The sequence below is a fragment of the Elephas maximus genome, chromosome 15 (genome assembly GCF_024166365.1).
Source record: "Elephas maximus indicus isolate mEleMax1 chromosome 15, mEleMax1 primary haplotype, whole genome shotgun sequence".
Classification (NCBI taxonomy): domain Eukaryota; kingdom Metazoa; phylum Chordata; class Mammalia; order Proboscidea; family Elephantidae; genus Elephas; species Elephas maximus.
The window spans coordinates 67,649,172-67,658,768 of record NC_064833.1 but is presented as its reverse complement, the minus strand read 5'-3'; positions in this window follow the sequence as shown (position 1 = coordinate 67,658,768).

The following is a 9,597-nucleotide window of genomic DNA, read 5'->3' as shown; positions in this document are numbered from 1 at the left end:
CCCCGCCCTTGCTCCGCTGACCTTTGAAGCATTCAGTTTATCCCGGAAACTTCTTTGCTTTTAATAGATTTTATTATGCCAATTGACTTAGATGTCTCCTGAAACCATGGTCCCCAAACCCCTGCCCCTGCTACGCTGGCCTTTGAAGTGTTCAGTTTATTCAGGAAACTTCTCTGCTTTTGGTTTTGTCCAGTTATGCTGACCTCTCCTGTATTGTGTGCTGTCTTCCCCTTCACCCAAAATAGTTCTTGTCTACTATCTAATAGTCTTCTCCCTCCCTCCCCCCTCTTGTAACCATCAAAGGATATTTTTTTCTCTGTTTAAAGTATTTCTTGAGTAGGAATAGATACTTTAGGCACAGATTTGCCTTCCCTGCACACAATGCTTCTGCCATCTGTGGACTTATAGAATGCCTTATCCATTGTTATGGTATCCCACACAGCATTGCCTCAGATCAAAGGACTCACTTCACAGCAAATGAAATGTGGCAGTGGACCCATGCTCATGGAATTTGCTGGTCTTTCTATGTTTCCTATCATCCTGAAGCAGCTGGCTTGATAGAACAATGGAATGGCCGTCTAAAGACACAGTAACAGTGCCAGCAAGGTGGCAATACCTTGCAGGGTTGAGGCAGTGTTCTCCAGGAGACTGTATGTGCTCTAAATCAGCATCCAATATGCTCTTTCTCTCATAGCCAGGATCATGGGTCCAGGAATTAAGGGATGAAAATGGGAGTGGCACCACTCACTGTTCTCCCAGGAACCACTCACAAATTTTGACTTCCTGTCCCCACTAACTTATGCTCTGTGGTCCTAGAGGTGTTTGTTCCAAAGGGAGGAATGCTGCCACCAGGAGAAGCAACACTGTGTCCACTGAACTGGAAGTTAAGAGTGCCACCTGACTTCTTTGGGCTCCTCATGCCTCTGGATCAACAGACAAAGAAGGAGTTACTGTATTGTCTGTTGTGATTGATCCTGAGTTCCAAGGTGAAATCGGATTGATATTATACAATGAAGGTAAAGAAGACTATGTCTGGAATACAAGAGATGCCCTAATACTACTATGCCCTGTGATTAAAGTCAGTGGAACACTACAGTAACCCAATTCCTACATGACTCTTAATGGCCCAGACCCTTCAAGTATGAAGATTTGGATCACTCCACCAGGAAAAAAGCCATGACCAGCTGAGGTACGTACTGAGGGAAAAGGGAATACAGAATGGGTGGTGGAAGAAGATAGTTCCAAATACCAGCTACAACCATGTGATCAGTGGTAAGAACGAAGACTGTTATCGTTTCCAGTGTTCCTTTTTTGTATGTGTACATCAAATATTTTTATTTACTTATAAAATATAAGATGTAAGTGGGGCTAGTGCATTTCCAGTTGTACACATGTTAGTTGTATCATGTTACGCACAAGTATGACTTTGTAATTGTCTTTATTGAAAGATTGTGTATGGTTTAAGGAGATGTGTACAGGTGCCAAGTTGACAAGTGGTGCACTGTGATGCTTAAGGTTGTATGTCAAGTTGGCTGGGCCATAATTCTCAGTGGTTTGGCAGTTATGTAATGGTGTAGTTTGGCAGTTATATAATGACGTAGTTATTCTCCATTTTGTGATATACTCTAATGACCTCCATGATACGAGCTGATGGAATCAGCCTATCAGTTGTAAGGGGAGTTTCATTGGGGGTGTGGCCTGCATCCAATATATATGAATGTTCTGGCAAACTTGCTGTCTTTTGCTTGCTCTGGATCCTGCATCTAACTCATCAACACCTGACCTCTAGTTTTTTGGGCTCGAGCCAGCAGCCCATTGTATTGTGTCCTGATCTCGAATTCATCAGCCTCTGCAGCCTGTCAGCCAGCAGCCTGCCACCTGACCTGCCAATCTTGGGTTCATCAGCCCCTGCAGCTATGTGAGTCAGGAGAAGCCTCCAGCCTGATGCCTGACCCATTGACTTGGGACTTGCCAGTCTCTACAACCATGTGAACCAGTTCCTTGAGATAAATCTCTCTCTCTCCCTCCCTCCCTCCCTCCTTCACTTTCTCTGTCTTTCTCTCTGTATATACACTTCACCGGTTTTACTTCTTTAGAGAACCCAGCCTAAGACACCAAGATTGTATCTAACGTATCCTAGATGGTTTCATAGTTACAAACATTTACAAATACCCTTTTTGCTATTGTTACATTAGTAAAAAAGGAGATGGTGGCACAGTGAGAAACAGTGGTAATATTAATTTTATTCAAATACCACTAGAGTACTCTGAGAAATGACTCCTTTTTTTCTTCTTGATTTCTCATTTTATAAGTGATATTTGCCTGACATTATTATAATTGTCAAAATTTTTCTCTGTACTCTAGTAGGCACAGTAAGAAGTCCAGAAATGAACCTGTGTGGGTCTATGCATATTATCTAAATATAAGTATTTTATCATTTATTATTCCTTTCTTTAGAGAAACTGAATGTCCAACTAATACTGATTGTTTTATACGCATTTTTGAATTATAAATGGTTAAAATCCACATTAAACCATTAAGGAGACTTGCCAATAGTGAAGTTCTAAAGTACAGCCAATCTAGCAGCCTAATTTCTCTGAGAGCAGCATATATTAATAGTTAACATTTAACACTCAGAGTGTTAAAAAATATGTTTTTAAAAAAACTATCCTATCATTATTATCTATCATAATTTTTACTTACCACTTGGTAGGCATTGAGTTAAATACTTCACATTTTAAATATTACGTTTACTCATCAAATATTCCCGTGACAAGGAAGCTGTGCCCGCGATCACCTAGTTAGTGAGTGGAAGAACTGGGACCTGAATCCACTTCTGACTCTAGACCTGACGTCTTAACCACTCCATGTACTAGAGTGGAGGGTAGTGCTAAGTGAAAGTGGAGAAGTCGCATTTGTAGAGGGCAAAAGAAAAGGGGCACAGTGGTGTATAACCTCATCATTGTGCTCATATAAGGGGAAGATCCCAGAGCACTGGGTCATCATGTCCAGATCTTTCCTTGTAAAGATAAGACGCTGAATCAAAGTCAGGCTGTAACTCTGATACATAAGTAAAGAGACTGCTCTAGGGAAGTGGTGGGCCACACAGAAGTTCTGGGATGTGGTAGAATGCGTATAGAATTTGGAGTTAGTTCCAGTTCTACCAGTTATTAATGGGATAATTAGTTTCACACCTCAGTGCTAATTCCTTCTCTCTAAAAGGGGAGTTGTTGGAAAGATCAAATAAGCACTGTATATAAAGGCACTCTATACACCTACAGAAGAAACTGAGATGTTATTAGGGGAATGTTGATACAAATTTGCAGTAAGTGTTGGCTTATATTTAGGAGGATATTCTCTTTCATCTTGTTCCTCCTAGCCTCCTCTATGGACTCTCAACAATCCAAGGCAAACAATTTCTAAAATAAAATAATCAGTGACATAAAGAATAGGTAGTTTTCATGTGAGACTAGTGAAATCACAGCCTTGGCTCCATGGTTGCGCTGCCTATACTGAGGCAGGATTTTTAACAGTAAGTACCTGATGTCTAGACCAGACTCCTGGGTTTAAGTCCCATTTTTGACACTGATGATGTGAATTTGGAAAACCTATCTAGCCTCTCTGTGCCTCAATTTCCTCACCTATTAAAAAAAAAAAAAACCCCAAACTAAACCTGTTGCTGGCGCGTTGATTGTAACCCATAGAGTGGAACTGCTCCATAGTTTCCAAGGCAGTAATCTTTACAATGGCAGACTGCCACATCTTTCTCCTGCAAAGCAGCTGGTGGGTTTGAACCACTGACCTTTCAGATAGCAGTCAGGCACTTAACCACTGTGCCACAGGGCTCCTTCATCTATAAAAAGAGGATGATATTCCTCCCTGCCTAACAGGATCTTCCAAGTGTTAAGTACAATACATATAGATCCGTCAAAGCAGTTCTTGGTACACAGTAAGCACTCCAAAAATATTAGCAATCAAATCATGCAAATGCATCTTTGTTTGAATTGCATATTGGTCCAAGTCTGGGCTATTCTAGAGTCACTGAGGCACTTGCTAAGAAGCTCACAGGGGCGTGATGATCTTCACTTTTTAGGGGAAAGTGGCATAGTCCTGGCATCTTGAGCTTGGAAGCTCTATTTGGTAGCTTGGCACCGTGCAGTTTTACCAGGTCTGTTGTGTGGAGATTGTTCCAAATTATTTAACTGTTTTTTTCAGACATCTTAAGTCACCCTTTTGACTTTCATCCATTATTCTGGTCTACAAAATTTTCAGATGGGGAAATTAAGGTCTGACAACTGGGGTAATTCATCCAGTTAAACACTAAATCGGTTGGTCTCAAACTTAATTTGCATCAAAGTCACATGGAAGACTTGTTGAAACAAATTGCTGGGCCCCAGCCCAGAGTTTCTGATTTAGTAGAAACTACATTTCTGACAAGTTCCCAGGTGATGCTGCTTGTCAGGGGGTCACAATTTGAGAGCTATTGTGAAACGTCAAAGAAGCCCTAGTGGCGCAGTGGTTAAAGGGCTCAGCTGCGAAAGGAAAGGTCATTGGTTCTAACCCACCGACCGGTCGATGGAAGAAAGATGTGTCAGTCGGCTTCCGTGAAGATTTACAGCCTTGGAAACCCTATGGAGCAGTTCTACTCTGTCCTATAGGGTCACTATGAGTCGGATGACAGTGGGTTTATTTTTGGGTGATGAGTCAAATCCAGGAGCGAAGGTGATTGGAGCTCTGATGTATTGTAAACTTGCAAGGACTTTCCTATTCTTTTACCAAATCAATGTACTCAACTGGTTGACTTTTCTCTCATTCAGTTAGATAATATTTGTAGAGTTTAATAGATACTTGAAAATACCGAGTAATAGGAATTGTTCACATTCAAGATAAAAATTCTGGAGAATAATTTCTAAATGAAGATCTCCTTTTATTTATTTATTTCTTATGTGGATACCAGTTATGACACCTAGGTAATTTACACGGATCAGACTACTAGCATGTGTCAAGACAGAGCAGGCAAAATAGTTTTTAGGTGCTTAGTGTTAATGTTGTTACTGTCAGGAGAAAGAAGAGAAAGTCCTATTTCTTACATACATAAGTTTTTATTTATTTTTTGGAAAACTTGATTTTGAACTAGATAGCTTAAATAGTTAAATATATTCTTTGAAAAATATAACCATACCTGTTTTCTGATTTGTCTTCAAGAAAAATAGCAGGGAATTGATTATTCTTAAGAATAGCGGCCTCTTGTGGTCATTTATAAAAGTACATTATAAAACAGAAGCCTGAAATATTCTAATTTGTCAGAAGGTTTTGGTGGCGCAGTAGTTAAGAGCTCGGCTGCTAAACAAAAGGTCAGCAGTTCGAATCCACCAGCTGCTCCTTGGAAATCCCAGGGGACAGTTCTACTGTGTCCTATAGGGTCGCTATGAGTTGGAATTGACTCCATAGCAATGGGGCTCATAATCTCTGCCCTTTGATTTTTTTTCTTCCAACTGTATAGGAATTACCTAATATTTGTCAAAATAGGTTATATCAGGAATAGGAATTTACATTGTCTTTATAAATGTTTACATCGTTCAGCCATACCAGTACTATCTGGTAAATTAAAGCTTTTTATTGAAGCATAAAATGTACAGAAAAGTGCACAAATTGTAATTGTTCAGCTCAAGGAATTCTCCTAAACTAGAAGAAGCTGTGTCACCAGTGTATCTGCTATACTTTTTATCGTCATTTTGCAGGTAAGGTGAATCAGACTCAGAAAGGTTACATGTGATTTGCCAAAAATGAGGCATACAACTGCTAAGGGCCAAAGAAGGCTCAAAGGAGTCCTGGTGGCACAGTGGTTAAGTGCTCAGCTGCTAACTGAAAGATTGGTGGTTCAAACCCACCCAACGGTTCTGTGGGAGAAAGACTTGGTGATCTGCTTCCGTAAGGATTACAACCAAGAAAACCCTATGGGGCAGGTCTACTCTGTCACATGGGTTGGAATTGATTTGATGGCACTCAACAGCAACAAAGAAGGCTCACAGCTCTTCTCATTCCAAATCTTAAAACCAGGCCAGCCTAGCCTTCTACCACAATGAATCATGCAGCCCAATGTTTTTACTTTGCCGATGATACTAAGGACTTTTGAAATTCAGTATGCTTCTATTAGCTCTGTACTACAAGCGGGGCTTTGAACTGGTTCGTTGCAGCTCAACCCCCTGCTGAGAATTTGCATTCCACTCCAGAAATACTGAATCAGAATCTACAGTACGACAAGAGCCCCAGTGGATTCCTATGTATGCATCTATAAATAAACAAGACCCCAAGGCAATTCTTAGGTATACACCTACATTTTAACAAGACCCCAGAGATTCTTACATATACATAAGAATTACCTTGGGATCTTATTAAAATGCAGATTCTGATTCAGTATAGCTGGGATGGAAATACAAATTCTTAGCGGGGGTCAAACTGGAATGAGCAGGTTTGAAGCCCTGACTATAAGGAGTACTGTAAGTAAGTATATACCCCAGAGAAGGAAGTACATGACCCTAGAGAAGGAGGTGTATGACCCCAGAGAAGCTGTGACTGCATACAGGTGGTCCCTGGGTTATGAATGAGATCAGTTTCTAAGTGTGTCTTTAAGCTGAATTTGTAGGTAGATTGAAACAGGTGCATACAGTTCTTACTTAGCCTTACATTAGTTCAAGAAAAGGCTCGAAGTCTTTTCAGTAATTTAAAAGCTGCACATGCAGCAAGTGAAGGTGATCATGATTAAGAATTTTTTGTGAGAGGGGTTTGGTCCAATCATTTCAAAGTGTTGTAGAGAAACAACCTTCACCAAAGCCTTCTGCAACAAAGGGATTTTTATTGTGACTTTATCAGAAAATAAAGTGGGAAATTGGCTGCAAGCACTGAGGCTATAAACCAGAATCTAAAGAAGTACACTCTATAAGTGCTTTTTATACAGTTTTGACAGGTGGGATTCATTATGAGTAAATTACTTACAAACTACGATTGGTTAAAGTAAAGACAAAGAACTAAGATCATGGTTGGGTGACCTGTTCTTGTTTTTCTTTTCTAACAATTTTGTCTCTTGGCTCAGGGGTCTCAGGTCGGTCATATGATGGTTGTTTTTATTTGTTATGTGGGTTACATATGGTACTGGGTAGATCTTTAACTCACTTCCTCGGGTGAATTGTTATTTACTTTTGGTACGCGTGTCCACTGTCCATTAAACTGGCTAGATCACTCTGTCCCACTTCTTTGATGTAGTTTCCCATTGTTTTAAGTGTTTCAGATTCTGAGAACCAAGTTGGCCTTTTGTGATCATGACCTGCTGTGATCATGACCCTAACCTTACATAACATTAAGGGGCAATATGAGTTGTCCATAAATCAGACATTTGTAACTCAGGGACTTACTGTACTCAGAAACCCTCTTTTTTTTTTTTTTGGTTATGGATCTAATCATTAATTTGTCTTAATCCTATTGCACCTAAATTGCCAGACCATGCTTCAAATCTCTAATAAATAATTAGGTAAGAATATTAATTATTGAGACTATACATCTAAGCTGTAAAGAAACAACATTCTGGTGGGAAGAAAACCAAAGGATTTTTGTTTTTCAAAAATGAAGACAAAAGCAATTCTTGCCTTTCACCTGGTTGAGCTGGGTGTGAATGAACACAGCCTCTGCTTTGATCATATTGCATCCAAGAATTTAGCATTTTCAAAGTTGCATGAAAGCAGTGCTGACTCTCCACGTCCGGATTCAGCCTTAGGGAAATTGTGAAGAAGTGGGTTCCTTTTTGTCCTTCCCTCCTCTCTTTCATTCCTTTCCCTGATTTTAGTTCCTCTTCTTTTCACATTCCCCAGGAGAAAAGGGACCTGAAAATTGCTGACAGCTTGGCATGACATTGTAGATTCTAGATTGTAGAAAGCCTAATCTTTCAAATGGAGTCCCTGGATGGTGCAAACGGCTAACATGCTCGGCTGCTAACTGGAAGGTTGGAGGTTTGAGGCCATTCAAAGGCTGTCTAAATCTTGAAAGTGCATAGGTTTATCTTTCTAGTAAGGCCAGCATAATTTAGTAGAAAATACTTGATGAGGATTATTTTCTACTAAATATTGAAACATGAAAATATTCATGTTCGAGTTACAGTTTCTTCACTTGCTAGCTCTAGGATTTTAAACAAGTCTCTCAGTTACCAAACCTCATTTCCTCAACTGTAAATTAGGGATGGTGGCTACCTCACAGGAGCCCTGGTAGCACAGAGGTTAAGCACTTGGCTGCTAACTGAAAGGTCACCAGTCTGAACCCACCAGTTACTCTGCGGGAGAAAGATATGGCAGCCTGCCTCCGTAAAGTTCTACTCTGTCCTACAGGGTCGCTATGAGTTGGAATTGACTCAGTGGCGATGGGTTAGCTACCTCATAGGACATCATGAAAATCGAATGAGATTATAAGAGCATAGCCTATAATCTTTAGATACAAAAGTTCCTACATTATGGCTTTGTTTCTAAGGTATTATTAATATTCAACACCAATGCAATAATCAAGTCACTCAATGTTTACTACTTGGTTTCACTGCTGGGAATACGTGCTAGAGAACGCGTTTGATAGTGAGCAGATAGATATGTACATATCCACTTTTTTCCTGGGCACAGTGAAGAGCATGAAAAAGTAGTAAGGGTAGTGGGTATCTGAGAAATGGAGAAGGAAACAGAACTCATGTTGGTTGGGGCAGGAAAAGGTACTAAAAAATAGTTTTTAACTCCCCTGGAATCCCAATTTTGGGGGGTCCATGAAGTTGGAATGACCCACCCAGACCATTTGCCTGTAGATATCCTTAGGAGCCTTGAGCTTTGAAGAAACTGGTTTTCTAAAAGTCACCTTTGAATCAAACAGTGGTTTCGATAAACTAGTAAGGCTGTTTTGCCTTGGACATTGTGCTTTTTTGGAGAATTCAGTCATTTTCAGGGAAACATCCTCCAAACGTCAGACTGGGAGCTATGTTTTAGGGTAAATCAGTAATTTTAATTGTTCTTCAAGACAATGCTGTATGAAATTCTTCCTGACCACAGATTTTTTATCAGTTTTGTTCCAACCCTTTTTCCATGGCAATGCTGATAAGATTTGGTATGAATCTTTAGAGGTTCTCTCATCTTTGGAACATTTTTGACTCTAGTCAAAATGTGGAGCCCTGGCAGTGCAGTGGTTAAGAGCTCAGGCTGCTAACTAAAAGGTCTGTAGTTTGAATCCACCAGTTGCTTCTAGGAAACCCTATGGGGTGGTTCTACTTTATCCTATAGGGTCGCTATAAGTAAGGATCAACTGGATGGTGACAGGTTTGTTTTTTGGGGGGATTAGTCAAAATGTTACCCTGATTTGCAAATTGTATATTAAATAAACTTCGATCAATTTTTATTATTGGCTTAATATGATTTTTTTTAAACAGAACCAATAGCAGATTAATATACAAAGTTCCTAATTCACAAATTTACCCAGAGCCCTCCTGATTATCATTATTATTAAAACACTGTATTCAATCCTAAATAAGATATATGCACTGGTGTTTTAGTAAATGTTTAATGTCCAACTCACTGG